At 42.0% G+C, this 16,867-nt stretch overlaps 1 long non-coding RNA gene across 1 annotated transcript in view; it reads right to left on the reverse strand.

The window, feature by feature from the left end:
- The window catches only part of LOC123459236, a 44,461-nt gene extending 38,875 nt beyond the window's left edge, over positions 1-5,586 (reverse strand). Inside the window, exons 1-2 of the long non-coding RNA XR_006636120.1 lie at positions 5,431-5,586; positions 95-155 (exon numbers count right to left, since the gene is read on the reverse strand). This is a non-coding gene — a long non-coding RNA (uncharacterized LOC123459236). The remainder of the gene's footprint in view (positions 1-94; positions 156-5,430) is intronic.
- Between the last annotated feature and the right edge of the window lie 11,281 nt (positions 5,587-16,867).

Genomic DNA, 16,867 nt, shown 5'->3' on the forward strand with positions numbered 1-16,867 from the left:
CAAGGCACTTTCAGTATGCAACATCTTATCTAGATGCTTCTAGTTACTCTGGCCCAAAGTGTATGCACAAAGCATATTTTCCTTGTATACTTACACTGAACAAATGCATTTCATACTCCAATGACACTATTTTCACACAAATGGTACTTCTACATCTGTGTCAAAGAGAAAAAAAAATAAGATATGATAAAACCACCCTAGGTTTCCTGTCTTTCAACATCTATAAGTGCTTTCAATATGATTGAGTCTATCTAGCCTCTAAAACCTGCAGTGTCTCATATCTTCAGGCTCTTAATCATTTTATTAAATTGTTCCTTCTCTCTGGTTGTTCATTTATTATCAATTATGAATAATGTGACTTTGGAGATGCTACTGGGGACATGGGAAATCTGCCATGGTTTACAACTATGGAAAAAATGCCAACTTTATAAGTGAAAACTCAGCCAAATCTACATATTTGAAATTATAAAATATCATATCTCCTAACTCTTCATGGAGGATTTTCAGGGCAGGTTTCCTCTCTTTCTCCCAAAGACTCCCCAATGAAGAAGCCAGATCAGAAACAAAGACAGTTTGTGCTTCAGCTGTGCTCAGGGGTAATGCAAGGTGTAGAAGATTTGGTTGGACCTTAAGAAATAGACACCAGAGGAAGGTTAATCAAAATTTAAGAGGTTATGAATAAACCATATGGAAACCTACATCTTTGGATAACAGCATACACAAAAGCCATAGATTGTTACTAGAAAACTTTCAGTGCCAGGGATAGGATACCTTCCAGTGAATTGTTGGCCAGGAAGGTCTCTGATGCTCCCAAAACATTATAGGGCATTGCCAAGGTTCTTAGCTTCCCACCAGAACTAGATGATAGAACAGTACTGCTGAAGACTCCTCATGCTTGTGTTTCAGGTCCTGAGAAATCAAGCTAGAGCTAAGCTGAGAACCTCCTCCCTGTGGACCAGGTGACAGAAAGCTAGAAAAGGCTATGCTGCATACAGCCCTATGAGAGAGAGATAAGTCATCAATTGTAAACAGCAGTGGACTTTGAAAGACTTACGACTGGCTACCCGGGCCAAATGTACCAAGTGTTGCAATAGTGGCATGTCTGTTATGGGGAAACCGACTGCTCTATAATTGGACATGAGGCCTACTCCATGGGAGGGAATACATGCCTGGCACTGAAAAATGGCTCAAAAGCCTATGGCAGAGGAGGTAATGAGCTCCAGGGCAGTAATGTCTATGATTGTCTGGCTAAATGCATATCTTATGCGCACCAAACTACCCTGTAAACACTTTCTTAATGTTCATACCCATGTATTAATATTACTCTCAGTTATGTTTACAGAAGCTTCTCTTTTCAGATGGCAGTGACCACTGAGAAGAATCAAAAGGCACCATAGTGTTAAGAAGAAGTGACAGTGGAATACTTTACACTGAAATATATCTCTATCACACCTTCCAAGGCTCAGGGTCCATTGCAGAAGAGGTGGTAGAAAGAATGTAAGAGCCAATGGAAGAGTAGGACTGGATAGAATGCAATCTTCCAGACACAAAATGGCCTGAATGAACTCGCAGTGCCTGGTACTACATAACCAGGACCCTCATAATAGGAGGAAAAGATAATGAAATCAAAATTAAAGAAAGACTAAAAGAGAGGGGGAGGGGATATGATGGTGAAGGGGAAGAGGGTAAGGGAAGGAATTACCATGGTTTATTGTCTGAAGGCAAACATTCAGTTCTAAAAGTTAGCAAACTGACTTCACACCAAGGCTACATATAATCCAAGAGTATAAAGGCAACAGCAATGGACCTCAGCTCAGGCAAAATCTGAAGAACTCATGGACATGTCTTTTTGCAGTACATGGGACTGTAAGTTCCTTCAAGGGAGGTAGTTATGAGTGTGATCACAAGATAATGAGCTTCAGTTTTCTACCAGCAGATATGTTAGGATCTATTGTACTTTTGAAAGTACTCTATTTTCAGGGAATTATGAGCTTGCTCTAAGATGGCCACCTTTGTTCAATAAGCTTCCTTAAAATTGCTATCAGATTCAATTTCTTCACCACACAAAAACAAACCTAATTTGTACACAGTCACACTTATTTCCAAAACAATGTTTCCTCAACTTCAAATCCCATAATATTTGTTGGACATGGCTTTAGATCAGTTACAGCAGCTTCTCTCAGCAAACATGTTCTCAAAGGATGAGGAGAAGCCATATTGGAAGACAGTACCATCACTATCCACAAGTCATTTTAAAGAAAGTTCCAAAAGTGCTTTGGGAAAATTTTAGTGTCACAGAAATCAGCATAAATCTATTAAGGAGACCACTCTGAAGACAATAGCATTGCTTTCAAATTATCCACTGTCATGTGCTACATAATAGTAGCCATAATTATTAATGTTTACTATGCACCAAGAACTTGGTTATAGAACATGTTTATGTGTGTAAATCCCCATTGAATGTCCCCAACAACTTCATAAAAATAACAATGCCACTAACAGCTGACACTGTTTGGGTACTCTCCATCACCATAGTCATACACTATGCCTCATAAGGATTATTTCATTTTAATCCACATTTTACAAACAAGAAAACTGATGTTAAAATGAAAACTAAGGGACTGGGTAGCTGGTTCTTTGGATAAAGTGTTTGCCATCGAAGTATGAAGACGAGTTCATATCACCAGCTCCCAAATAAATGGCAGCTATGCTTGATGATCTGCCTGTAATCCCAGTCCCTGAGAAGCAAAGACAGGGCATCCTAGTGTAAGATGGTTTGCTGGACTAGCTGAATCTGTGAGGTCTGAGTTTGAATTAGAGACCCTGTCTTGGTAAAATAAGGCAGGGAGTGATCAAAAGGAAGAAACCCAATGCCAACCTCTGGCCTCTACACACATACACACCTGCACCCACACACATATGAGCATGCATACACACATACATGCACGCTGCACAAATCAAAAGAGGAAAGCAAAGTATTGTGTTATAATCCCAAAGACAGTAGAACTGAGATTCATGAGAAAATGTATTAGACTTATTCTTAATCACTTGAATATACTTACTATGTTATAAGCCATTATATTCTCCTAATCTCTTTGATATGGCCTCCTAATTTTTACCATAAAGCAGGCATTATATACAGAAAGACAGACAGACAGATAGATAGTAGAGTCTAATGCAAGCTTCTTTTATTGCCTTGTTTAGTGCTCCACAATACTAGTTGAAAGAATTAAACTATGCCACTGACAATGGTCCAACAAGGACAAAGGACAGATAAGAATAGGCCATAGTAATACAAAATAGTTCAGCTCATCCAGTCCCCCAAGGAAAGCCATGTTCATAGCAGCAAGCGGATGACATCAGACAAAGTTATTTAGAGGACACCATGCCAGGTACAGCAAGGGTCTTTGTGGCTTACTTGCTTTTTCACCCCAGGTAACACCCTGGGTTCTCCAGCCTCAGTCTCCTCTTCCAGGCATCAGAATGGGCACATTCATCTCCCCAGCTCAGCCTTCCCCTATGCATATTTATAAAGGCTGCTAGAATTCTGGCATCCCATAAAAATGCAAAGTACAATTATTATTAATGATATAGTTCACAAGAAGGACATTTGTTATTTCTACTCAATTGGTTTCCCCGGGGAGCAGACAGAATTTTTTTTTTTTTTTTTTTTTTTGACATAGTATTAATGTGCCATCGTTGCAACTTTGAGCATCTGTCATTTTCTTTTGGAGAAAGTTGGGCCACAGACTCAGTGCCCTTCCCTTCCTTATACAATCTGGGCACTAGCTCAGCCCTGGCTGCTTCCTGGTTTAGATAAGACTATGGATCTTTATTTGATTTCTCGTATCAGGAAACAATTTATTGGGATCAAGGCAGTTAGGCTAGGAGACTTCCTTTCTTGCAGAGGTAGTCACTAGTGGTGCAGGCAGCCTGGACTCATAAATCTACTTTTATTTCCCCATCTATTCACCTGGAACTAAGTGATTTTTTCTAAGCAAAGGGAGAACACATTTCCTTATGTAAGCACTCTTCCTCCAAAGCCTAATCACCATTGTTTCTCAGACCAGCCAGTGCTGGAGCTGGGAGCCATTTCCATTCTCCATTCCCTACATTCCACTTGTATTTTCAGAGTTTACAGAAAAATACTGCAACCAATTTGGGATTTCCCTCTAATGATCCACTTCCTCTACACACAGCAGAACTGATTCAAAGAATTTCAGAGAGGAAAGGGGTTTCTGAAAATATCCATTTACATACACCCTTCAAAAACTACCTTGCCTTTCTTTCTGCTCCCATCCCCCGCTCCCGCCCTCCCACAAGCCCCGCACCCTCCCTCCTCTCCGCCTTAAGAAGACTTTCCCAGGTCCCTCTTGGCTGTGGTTGAACGACGTTGGCTCCTGTCCATGCTGCAACAAAGACCTGGCATTCCAGCTGTCTGCGTCTAATCTCCAGTGTCAGCTCTCGTTAATGTGTGAGCGTGAAATCGGAGGGGGCAGAGCTGCACGGAATATTAAAACCATGATCAGAATTCCACTGAAATGCTGAGAGTCTGCGAGCACCATTAGAGGAGGCTGTCAAATCACGGCTTCGCATTAAATAAAAGAAAAGATTTCTATCAGAGCAAAGTACAATCAGTGAATCGCTGAGCTAAATTAGCATTTTTTCAATTGGAGATCGAAGTTGATTTATTGTTCTACACGACATTAATGTAACTATGTGCTTGACCCGCTAAGGCAGCTAATTTTTCATTTAAATGGTTTCTTTCCTTCCCAGTGCAAAGGCTGCAATCATATTTCAACTCTGCAGAGTGATCAGAAAACTAGTGGAATGCAGCAGAAATGTCTTAGGGCGGCCTTCCCTGCCCCTCCCCTCTCCTGCCTCCCCTTTTTCCAGCTCCAGAGCCTTCCTCCTACCCTCCCCTTCCCCCTAACCTCATGGCTGGTGGTCAAGGTCACAGAGGAAGAGGAATCTCAAAGCCACCGACTTCAAAGCCTCCATCAAAGAAGCCCCTACGTAGCCATTGAATTAAAAGGGAGTGGGGGAGGTTGGGGTCTGGGCACTGGCCCTTCATATCAACAAGAAAAGACCCTTTAACTGCCCTGCTGGTAGGGCCAAATCCGGGGTGTCCCGCAGCCTCTCGCTGTTCCTCCTCTCATCCTCCCCAGCCCCCTCCCCCGCACACACAGTGCCTGAAGATAATATACATTTCCAATTAGCAGAGCACATTCTACCCATGTTCTCTTTTACTGCCCTAACTATCTTCCTTTAGCTAAAGAGCGGGGCTGTCATTAACGAGGTCCTGCGGCTCTGTTAATCCCAGATACAATGCGGCTTTTCTCTCTCAGGCTCCCCTGGACATAAAAACTACAGTTACTCAAGCGCCTCTCTTCTATTCGGATTCCTGGTCATTTGTCTTTCGTTGCATACCTGATGTAGCACAGTAGCACTTGAAGCTCCCGGACGGGAGGGAAGGACGCGGTTACGTTCACTTCCCAACGTCCTTGCTTGCAAAGGCGGCTGGCACTCTGTCGTTGCTGTTATTGTTGTTTTTAAGCACATTAATTGTAATCTCTGGAAGTTGATGGATATGATTTACTGGGTGGAGAAGGCAAACATGTAGCAAACTTGTTGGATTTAACACAAGCTGGAAGCCTTGGATGGGCTCTGATGCATTTCATTTTAACATTTATCTGGAATGCTTCTCATGAATTAACTCATTGTTTTGCACAGTGAGAAGAAGGCAGGGACAGGCAAGTGGGTGGTGGGCAGCGGAGCTGACATTTGCCACCCTTTACCAATATGAACGTGACTTCCAAAACTAGGCAGATATCGTGCCAAAAGCCTACATGTGCATTTCAGTTTTCTTCCTCTCACCCACAACATCTACCTAGTAAAATTTAGAATTGATAGACTTACTGGAGACATACGGTTCTGCTAATCCCATAGATATGGAAACCCTGAGGCTATGAGGCCAAGGGCAGGAGGAGTCACTGCACTAAAAGTTGGCTGTGGACAGATTGAGGGGAAGGGAGTGCCCCACTCCCATAGCCTCAAAAAAGAGGACGCTCCTGCTCCTTTAAGGGTCAATGAGTTGGGGAGAAACTTCCCTCTAGCCTCTATCACAATGGCACCTAATTGGCACCCCCTGGTCAGCCAAAAGGCCAAGGAGTGATTGGGTCAGGGTGCTGACCTCTGTTCTGACTCAGTGAAAGGGCCTCTCTCTAGGCCAAAGGTGAAGCTAAGGGTAAGGACTGTTCAACTGGATGTTGGAAACATGTTCCACTTGTCACTTTAAACCTGCCGCCGTTGTATCAAAGCCACTCAACCTTGCTCATCTTTTGCTCCATTTAGAAAGTGATGTCATCTCTTCCCCATACCATATCACTGAAGTCAACTACTCTAAACAAGGGATGGGGATTTCTCTTCAAAAACAAAGAGCATGTGGTCACTACATATAGAAAAGTGCTTCCCAGTACTGCATACACTGTCCACTTGTCTTTGGGGTGAGTTCCACAGTGTTCTGTACAGGCAGTGTCGGTTATCAGAGAACCCCCTGGCCCCTGTCATTTAGTCACTGTGCAAGAAGTGGTCTCACAGCGCCCTGCTCCCCTGTTTCCCATCCATAGGCCAATCCCACTGCAAACCAAACAACCCAGAAGCACAGTTCAATTATTTCCGGTCCTCACCATTGCCATGCAAGCTTAATGCACCTCTCTCCTTTAGGTAATAATGTCTTTCCAAATATATTCTCTTTATGGAATTCAGAGCCACCAGATGACTGGAGTCATTCCTTATGATGGTTGTCATTGATTGTCTGCTGATTATTTTGATCACATTAATTAAGGTGAGACAAGCCCTTTTCACTGTGGGCAGCAGTAGCCTAGGAAGCAATATGAATCTGTAAGGCTGGGAGGGAACAGTCTAGGGAGATAAAATTAGGTCCCTTAAGGCCAAGAACCCAGGTGTGGGAGCTACTGTGGTAGCAGAACAGTCTCTAAGAGGGTAGCCAGACTGCAGGGCATGACGGTTAAAGGGCATGGATCACCCAATGCTTAACACCCAAAGGCATGATCTAGTGGACATGAAAACAATCCATTCAACACAGCAACTCAATATAGTTTTCTCCAGAAAAACGACTTACTGGTAAGTGAGGCAAGCTCCAGAACCTTGTACCAAGGGGGCTTTGGGGACTTCTACTAGAATAGGTGTACCAAGGAACAGATTCAAAGTAGCAACCTGGCCTTAGAAGCAATTCTCATATGTTCCTCACATAGGACTGGAGAGATGGCTTAGCAGTTAAGGTGCTTGCCTGCAAAAACTAAGACTCCTGTTCAAATCTCCAGGTCTCACATAAGCCTAACACAATGACACAAGCTCGCAATGTCTGGAGTTCATTTGCAGCAGCTGAAGGCCCTGGGGAGCTTACTCTCTCCACCTCTCTCAAATAAAAATAAATAAATAAAGGTTCACAATAGCGCTACCCCACAGGCTTATTGCAAGGATTGAAGTTTGTATTTAGATTTAGTCTGTGTGTGTCAGACAACTGCACATGTGCACATGCATGTGTGTGATAGGTCATGCTCATTGCTAAATGCTCATCATACTGTAAGGATGCTAAATTTCTATTGATTGGGACTATAGAAATATTCAGGGCTGATGCAGGTGTACCAGATTTCAAGTTTATTGAGCCAAGAAGGTATATCTTTGTTATTTTTTTTTCTTTAACTAAAAAGAAGCAAGCATTTATTGACTATATGAATGATGCCAGTCACTTTCATATGTCATTTACTAAACTAAATCCCACAAACTCATTCAGCCATTATTGCAAACCTATAAGGGGTCTATAAATTCTGTGTGTGTGTGTGTGTGTGTGTGTGTGTGTGTGTGTGTGTGTGGTATGTGTGTGTATTCATGAGTGTTCATGCCATAGAGCACATATGGAGGTAAGAGAACAACCTCAGGGGTCAGTACTCAGCTTTTACCTTGTTTAAAATGAGATCTATCTGGGGCTGGAGAGATGGCTTAGTGATTAAGCGCTTGCCTGTGAAGCCTAAGGACCCCGGTTCGAGGCTCGATTCTCCAGGACCCACGTTAGCCAGATGCACAGACGGGTGCATACGTCTGGAGTTCGTTTGCAGTGGCTGGAGGCCTTGGCGCGCTCATTCTCTCTCTCTTTCTGTGCCTCTTTCTCTCTCTGTCTGTCACTCTCAAATAAATAAAATTTAAAAAAAAATTAAAATGAGATCTATCTAGATGTGAAAGCCAGACTAGCTGGCCTGTGAGTTTCTGGAGTCTCCTGACTCACACTGTCATAGACACATTTGATTTAAAAAAGCATGCACTACTATAGATCCAAATTCCGGTCATCATGTTGTGTAGCAAATATTTTTACCACTGAGCCATATCTCCAGCCCTACTCTCCTTTTTAATCCAAGGAAATACAAGATCATGAAGATTGAATATGTGCTACTCAAATGATAAAAAAAAAAAGTGAAAAACTCAAGTTGCAATGTCTAATTCCAAATGACTCACTCTTCATAAATTCTATGAGGCTTTGAAACATCTAGTTCCAGAAATGATCTTTTGTAAAATGGAGACTCACAATATTTATAATAAAATGTTGATTAGAAAGACCCATCACTAGAACAGCCACACAGTAAGTATGGACTAATTCACATGATGAAGAGTCACAACTAGTATCTCTTGAAAAAGTGTTACACAGCATTCCAAGGATGCACATGCACTACCTTCTCCTCACATCATCCTTAGAAAGTGTGTTCTCTCATTATCCATTTTAAAAAAGGATAAGTAAGACACAAATCTGTTACAATTTCCCCCAAAGAGTACATTCAAGTAAATAGTAGCAGGATTTGAACCCAATCAAAAGTGAACTTCCAACTCCACATTCTTCACCACTGTGTTGTGCTACTGGGGAGGAATGTAGCATGATTCATCATCATTATTCTAGTGCCATGTGGACTTTTCAGGACAGGAGACTGGAGTTCTGTGGCTGTTTGCACCAGTTGACTCAGAATGCAAGTTATAGACTTAATCACAAAGACAACTTTTGTAAAGCTTGTCCACTATTATGTGTTACCTACTCCTGTTAGGATTCTCTCAAACTTGGAAAAGATCTTGCCCTTCAAGCCTGGAGGAGATAGAAACAATATATTCAGAGAAATTAAGCTGTCAGCAGGCAATTTCATCATAGACCAACTTCTAAGTAGAAGAATCATGTTATTGAAACACTAGGAAAAAAAAACAAATAATTCTAATTTCAGGGAGATGGAATGCAGAAAAGAAAAGAAATACTTCTAAATTGACCCCTAAAGTGTAAGAAGAATTTCATAGGCACAGACTATGGTACTGGACAGCTGGGGCTATGAGGCAGGCATGGGCCAAAGCAGAGAAGCTATGAACTCCTAACTCCTTACCATGGTGTTCTCCATGGTGTCTGTTCCTAGAACACACTAGGTACTCAACACATGTTGAAAGAATTAAATTGATATTGCTTATATGTGTGCATGAGTGAAGTCAATGTGTGTGCCTGTCTAAATAATAGCAGGTAACTAGCACAGCTAAAGATGACCTCACTAAGCACTGGGGAGAGCCTGGAGCAATAGCAAATCCGGTTCCGGGCAGCCTCTGACTGCTGTCTCTCGCCATGCCATGGCATCATCATGATGTGTGAGAGATTTGTTTGGAGTGGAGGAAGCATATTTTTGTTTGCATTTGCTTAGCACATTGCTGTCGCACATTTTGCTATGAGATGTAAAGTCATCTGCATGCGCCGGTTGTGCAGTTACGGAGAAGTCAAAACAAGCGTCAGGCGGGTTGTCAGCCACATGGCCTAGGCAGACTGTCTGACTCCTTTGCCCATGAGTGGTGCCACCATCTATGTCCTCCGCCCCTACTTTTTGTCCTTGCCCCTGAAACTCCACATCTACATACACACATCTACACCTCCAGAGTCAAATTTCCAATTGGCCTAATATGTAGAAGGCAGCAGTTGTGCAGAATGCAGACCCAGTTCACTGGGTTTGGAGTGTACCTCTGGCCATATGGAACTAACTTTGCATTAGTCTTGACTACAAGTCATTCTGTGTCAAGAACTCTCAGGAAGCTACCCCATTGTATCATAACATCTCCTAAACAGTGAATTTAGCCATGCACATAGGTACCAAATGATAGCATTTTCTTCTCTTTATCATTATCATCTATGCATGTCCATTTTTATTCAAATCTATACAAGATAGATAATACTATCTAGAGTATCAGTGTCAAAATTGTTAGTGCTTCAAAGAACAAAGGCTCATGTCACCAGTAGGTACAGCTGAAGTCTCTTGGCTCCAAATTATTTTGCTTATTTTCCTTTGTATTACAGCTGTCTCCACTGGTGACATGAGCCTGTGTTTATCACCTAATTTTTCAAAACATATCTGCAAAATGGAAATGGCATTACAGGGAAGACCATCAATACATTCATTTACTCAACAGATCTCTAGGCACTTTGTGCCAGAAGCTATGCCAGGCTTCAAGATGTAGCAAACCACAGAACAGACTTAGTTCCCACCTGCACAGAACCCAGTCTGCAGAAGAGCAGGTAAGTGTCAAGTGTGATAACTGCTTTGAAAGAGAAGTGTGGATACTTGGGAAAGAACATTATCCTAGAGGACAAAGAGCATGCAAGGATTCTGTGCCCACTAACAGCATGGAGCATTCATGGGGAAAAAACCAAGCATGGCTTGAGGAATACAAACAAACTTAGCAACCAGAAAAGGACAGTGCAAATGCAAAGCTATATATTTCAATATAAATGATACCTTTTAAAATTATTTATTTTTATTTATTTATTTGAGAGTGACAGACAGAGAGAGATAGAGGCAGATAGATAGAGAGAGAATGGGTGTGCCAGGGCTTCCAGCCACTGCAAATGAACTCCAGATACATGTGCCACCTTGTGCATGTGGATTACATGGGTCCTGGGAAATGTAGCTTCAAACCAGGGTCCTTAGGCTTCACGGGCAAATGCTTAAATGCTAAGCCATCTCTCCAGCCCAGAAATGATACCTTTTGTAGAAGATTATCCTCAGTAGATGTTCCTGGATCATTGCCAAAAGAGATGTTTAGAAGAATAAAGAACCAGTTTCACTTCTTGTCAAACCTCACTTTATAAGCTACCATACTTTTTTTAAGCAGTATCTGAGGCCACATCCATAAAAGAGAATAGAACAAGAGCACCCATCTGACCTAGAGGAGTGACAAATAGAACCACTCATTCAAATTCCCAGTGGCTTCTGGATACGCCCCAGCAATATTCAGCAGAGCCAAACTCAACTTCATGACTGAAAGATCTCATTCCACATAGACATTTGTCCTTGCCACATTAAGTTTATTTTAATATGTAGCTATATCTACCCACTTATTTTGACTTTGATTTGAAACACAGGACATGATGAGAATGAATTCACTCACATAGTACATGCAAGAGCGATTCAAAACTATTTACCACACTGGGACTGTAGGTAAATAGTAAAACACTTGCTTACCATGTGCAAAATCTTAGGTCCAATCCCCAGCTAAAGCTGCATATGTATCCTATATATACCAGTATAAACATTTAAGTGTTTAATAACATTCCTTTCTACTTCTGAAGCATCAGGGATTCATAGGAAAGATCTTCAGGATCTCTGAGGAATCTTGTCAGCATCAGCCCTAACAATCTATAATTTAAGACTTCCCATGTCTGGGGAGCACACAGAGTTTGGATCTGAAATGTGTCACAAGGTCCCATTTGTTAAAGGCTTGTATTCCACAGTGGTGCTGTGGGAGACTGTGGAACCTATAAGAAGTGAAGTCTAGTAAGAGGTCTTCAGACCAGTGGGGACATTAGAACTCCAGGCCCCTTTTATTCCTCCTTGTCACTTCCTGGTCATGAGGAGAATAGCTTTGACAAGAGAAAAGTGCAGTCGTGACATGCTATCTCATCACAGGCCCCTACACACTGAAACCTGCAACACAAGAACCAAAGAACATGTCTATATATTTCAAGCTGAGACCTCAGGAGAAGAGAAAACAGTTACCTCTCACATAATGATACTTGACTAATAAGTAGAAACCAGAGCAAGCATTCCTCATGCTGGTAGTTCAGTCTTATTGCTGACCCAGGATAGAGAACACATAGAAAGGTGAGTTAATGGAACCCTTCAAAGCTTCTTGACTACCCCATCTTCCTTATTCTCCTAGGTTTTTTATCTAGACATGATTCTTTCCCAAGAGCTCCTTTGAGCGCCTGCTCTTTCAATTACTCTATCCCCTGTACTCAGATGAATCTCCAAATGGTTCGATCTCTCCAACCCCACCTACTATGATGTGTTAGATATGCTAGAGAATTACTAGTAAAGGACAATTTAGCATTTGCTCTGGAGACTAGTCAACAGTGTTTCTGTTCTGATAACATGAAGGAAGGTGCTTAGAATACAAAAGACTCCTGGGAACCACATAGATTATGTGTCATAAAATGTTCCAAAAACAGCTCTAGCTGGTGTTCCATCCTAATTGTACAATTAATAGCTGTTACTATCTAGTTGGTATGTTTTCCATGTCTAATGACTTCTTGTTCAGCTGGGTCCCTTCCTTCACTCAGCTTATTGGACATTCCATGTAAGATACAAAGTTCCTTCTTCCATTGCAGAGCAGCACAAAGTAGGAACAAACAAACAGTGGACAAGTGTTTTGATTACTTTTATGAGTTCACAGCATGTAATCAGTTACTCAGAGATCCATATGAAATATTGCTCTAGTGCTCTGTCCAAAACAACCTCTGAGTAAAAGTATAAATAAAAGAAAACCAAGTTTCTACTTCCTCAAATATGGTCGCTTGCACAAATCTTTCATATTGATAAGTTATTGAAAGTAGAAAGTGGTGCCTGTTATGGACAACTCTTGGAGAGTTGTTTCTTGGAAACAGTTGTCCCAAGAAGACACAACATAATCATAATGATGCAGATTCTCTTAAATAACATATAGAACTTCAGAGAAAATAACTCTCACTTGGTTCTATGTTGACTTCAACTGAACTTTACGTATCCCTGGGTAGCCTTGAACTTTCTGTATAGCTGAGGATGATCTAAAACCATTGTGTTCTACCTGCCTCCCTCTCCCAAGGGCTGAGATTGTAGATGAGCACCGCCACACCCACTTTTCTTTTCTTTGCATTTTATTTTGTTTGTTCTTTGAGGTAGGGTCTCACACTAGGCAAGGCTGACCTGGAATTCACTATTAGTTTCAGGGTAGCCTCAACTCAGGGCAATCCTCCTACCTCTGCCCTCTTGATGCTGGATTAAAGGAGAGCACCTCCATGCACAGCTCTCATTTTAACTTTTTTATATTATTTATGTGTATGCACATGTATTTCTGTGTGTTCATGTATGAGTAAAGATGTGCCTTTTGAAGGTAAGAGGACAACTTTCAGTGTGCTCCCTGCCTGTCCTCCTCATTTGAAATGGGGCTGATTGTTCTGGATTCTCATTCTGCTATCTTTTCTTTGCTGTGCTCTCCATGAGCTTCTGGGATATTCCCCTGTCTCCACCTCTCATCCTGCCCTCAGAGTCAGTGTGCTGGGATTACAGAAGCCTAAGATGGCTCCCAGCTTTGCTCATGGGTCTGAGGGTTGAATTTGGAAATTACAGAGTGAGCTTTGGGCACTTCATCCACTGAGCCATCTCCTCAATTCCCCTTTGTCATACAAATAAGCCACAGTTTTTTGTAGATTCAGATATATATGTTATATAGTCCTAATTATTTTGTAAATTAAATAGAAATAAAATTAAAAGAACCTCAAATCATCGCCATGAATTTGAAATGATATAAGACAATTTCATAAAAAATGCTGTATCTTGAACTGAGGAGATGGCTCATTTGTTAGGAGCACTTCCTGTTTAAGCATGAAGGCCTATCAGTCACCAAGTTTGACGGCCAGAACCCAGGTAGAAAGCTTGGCATGGGCCTGCACACTTGTAACCCCAGTTCATGAGGGGCAGAGACAAGAGAATTGCTGGGGCTCCCTGATGGACAGCAGCTCTGAGCTGATGAAGAACTTCATCTCAATGAAAGAAATTCAAGTACAGGGCTGGAAAAATGGCATAGTGATTAAGGCATTTGCCTGCAAAGTCAAAGGACCCAGGTTCAATTCCCCAGGACCCACTTAAGCCAGATGCACAAGGGGAACATGCGTCTGGACTTTGTTTGCAATGGCTAGATGTCCTGACATGCCCATTCTCTCTCTCTTTCTTTCTGTCTGTCTTTCTTCTATCTCTATATCTCTCTGCTTGAAAATAAATAAATAAATCCTTTAAAATACTAAAGAAAAGAAATACAAGTACATAGTTGCTTGGTAAGAGAAAGAGACCCAGTGCTCTCTCCTCTGGCCTCTGCAAATATATGCATGGGACATTCACAACTGCACACACATGCACATACCACACATGACATATACTTCACTGCACATACACACCTACTCTACACATGTGCATGCACATGGGCACACACATGCACACACACACACACACACACACACACACACACACACACAGTTGCTCAATGTTATCTAGTAGAGTGACTGGAGTACCTCAGGTTGGTGAAATGTGAATATGGACCTGAAGACTGTTGCACAGTTGCTTTGGTTTGCTTTGCCTGTACTTCCCAGCAGTCTGAAGCAATCCCCTCAGCATTCTCTTTGTAAAACTACTCTGAGTTCACCATTTCATCAGTAATTTTTTTGTTGAATTCTTCATTGGTGCAATATAAATTCCACTTCAGTTGTTTTCACATTAGTGAGGCAACATGATCCCACTGCCACTAAGGCAAGACTGAGCTCACACAGACTGCTCTATAGGCCTCCTATGAGGCCTTCTGGGTGTTTGAGAACAAGCTAGAAGGTAAAAACATTAACATTGAAGGCCCTAGAGAGATGACTCTATGGGTAAAATGTTGCATTGTGAGCATGTGGACCTGCGTTTGGATCCCTAGAACCCATGTGAAATGCCAGGTGTGGTGACCTTGAATCCCAGCACGAGGAAGCTGGGGACAGGAAATTCCTGGTGCTTGCTGGCTGGTTAATTAAGCCTAATCTGTGAGCTATAGATTTAGTGAGAGACTCTGTAACTGAGGACCAGGATATCGACCTCTGATCTTCACACACATGCTCACACACATGCCTGTGCACCCACATATCTGTGTGCATGCACATACACACATATGCTCACCACACACACATACAAATGCCAAAAATTAATACTGGAAATTTCTCACCCAAGAGTATTCCTCCAGCACACATCTCCCTACCAAGTGTCCTCATGCTTCTGACTGAGAGCCCTCTCCAGCACCGTCCCGGGACTACATGGAGGGCCGTGGGCCTGCACCGCTGCTCAAGCAGAATGAGCAGTCGTGGAGGTGATCAAGAGAAGGGCATGGCCACTGGCCAAACAAACTTGGGAGTCTCCCAGATGGAAATCGGGCACAAAGGTCCAGTTCATTTGGAATAGTTCACATTTGCCACAAATAGCCAAGAGATTATTGTGATCTAACCTTAAGTAGGGTGCTTTTATGGATGTTATAAAAGAAAACACACACACACACACACACACACACACACACTACACACACACAGACTAGTAAGAGATATGGATGACATAATGGCCTATTTCATCTGTAAGCTTAGTGATTCTGTAAATGATGAATAAAAGCCAACTGAAAGTGCTTTTTTTATTATCTTCCCAATGCAGCAAGATCTGAAAGGTTGACCCTCAGAATACAAGAGCCTCCTTTAAATGTGCCAGGGCCTAGAATAAAGCTGGGGATCTGGACTTGGCCTGAAGCTCTCAAAGAGAATAATGCTTATTACTCCCTTGGGGACAGAGAGGAGTTTTACAATGAGATCATCTTACACTAAAGGAGTCATGTAGATGAATCTTAAAAATCAAAGAAATCTACCCCAATGTGGTTTGCACTGGAGCAATTGGGATATCTATCCATAGTACTATGCTGTGCACCAAAAACCTGCTACACTGGGTGCGACAGAGAAGTGCAGAGGTCCGATTGTTGACATTTGTGACAAGGAAGCAGATGATCCTGTCTCTATATTGAAGTCACTGGATAGAACCAGACATGAGTCATTCTTCTGTAAAGTGTTTGAACTCAGATTAAGTACCTAAAAGCTGACAAAGAGAGTGTTGGGCAAACCAGCTAACCATATATCAGATTACAAATCCTCCAGTCAGGATGATCAGAATTGGAATGTTTTCCAACAGCATGAAATGACCAAGAAATACCCTTAATAATCTATCAACTGGGAAAATACTGTGCCATACTTGACTGAATCATTTTATATCTGTTGCCTCTCAGGCATGTGTACTCATACCTAACCTTACTTCTAATATTACCTGATTGCACCAAGAAAACTTCTCTTAGTAACTCCCTTCTATCTCAAGGTGCAATCTAGGCATGATGGACTCACCAGCCATCCAGATGCTATGTCCTGCCATTGCATTCAGAAGTTGTGCAATGAAGGGGGCTGACACATCTAGGCATCACTTCTAGATAGGAGTAGGCAGCAGAAAGAAAGGTGTTGCAGATCTCTCCCACCTTTGATAGGAACGCACAGTATCTATTAGAGAGACACCTAATCATCTGCAGCTGTCAAATCCAAACTGCCCTCTTTTAAGAGCCAATTTGTTTTCTTGCCAGATCAATGCTCTTATCTGTACTTGTGTGGACCACCAGTGACAGCCAATAAGCAGGGAACATGCGATTCAATTTCAAAGGAAAAGAAATGTCTTCATTCAAACATTTATTGTACAATTGT

This window comes from Jaculus jaculus, chromosome 3 (assembly GCF_020740685.1).
Source record: "Jaculus jaculus isolate mJacJac1 chromosome 3, mJacJac1.mat.Y.cur, whole genome shotgun sequence".
NCBI lineage: Eukaryota > Metazoa > Chordata > Mammalia > Rodentia > Dipodidae > Jaculus > Jaculus jaculus.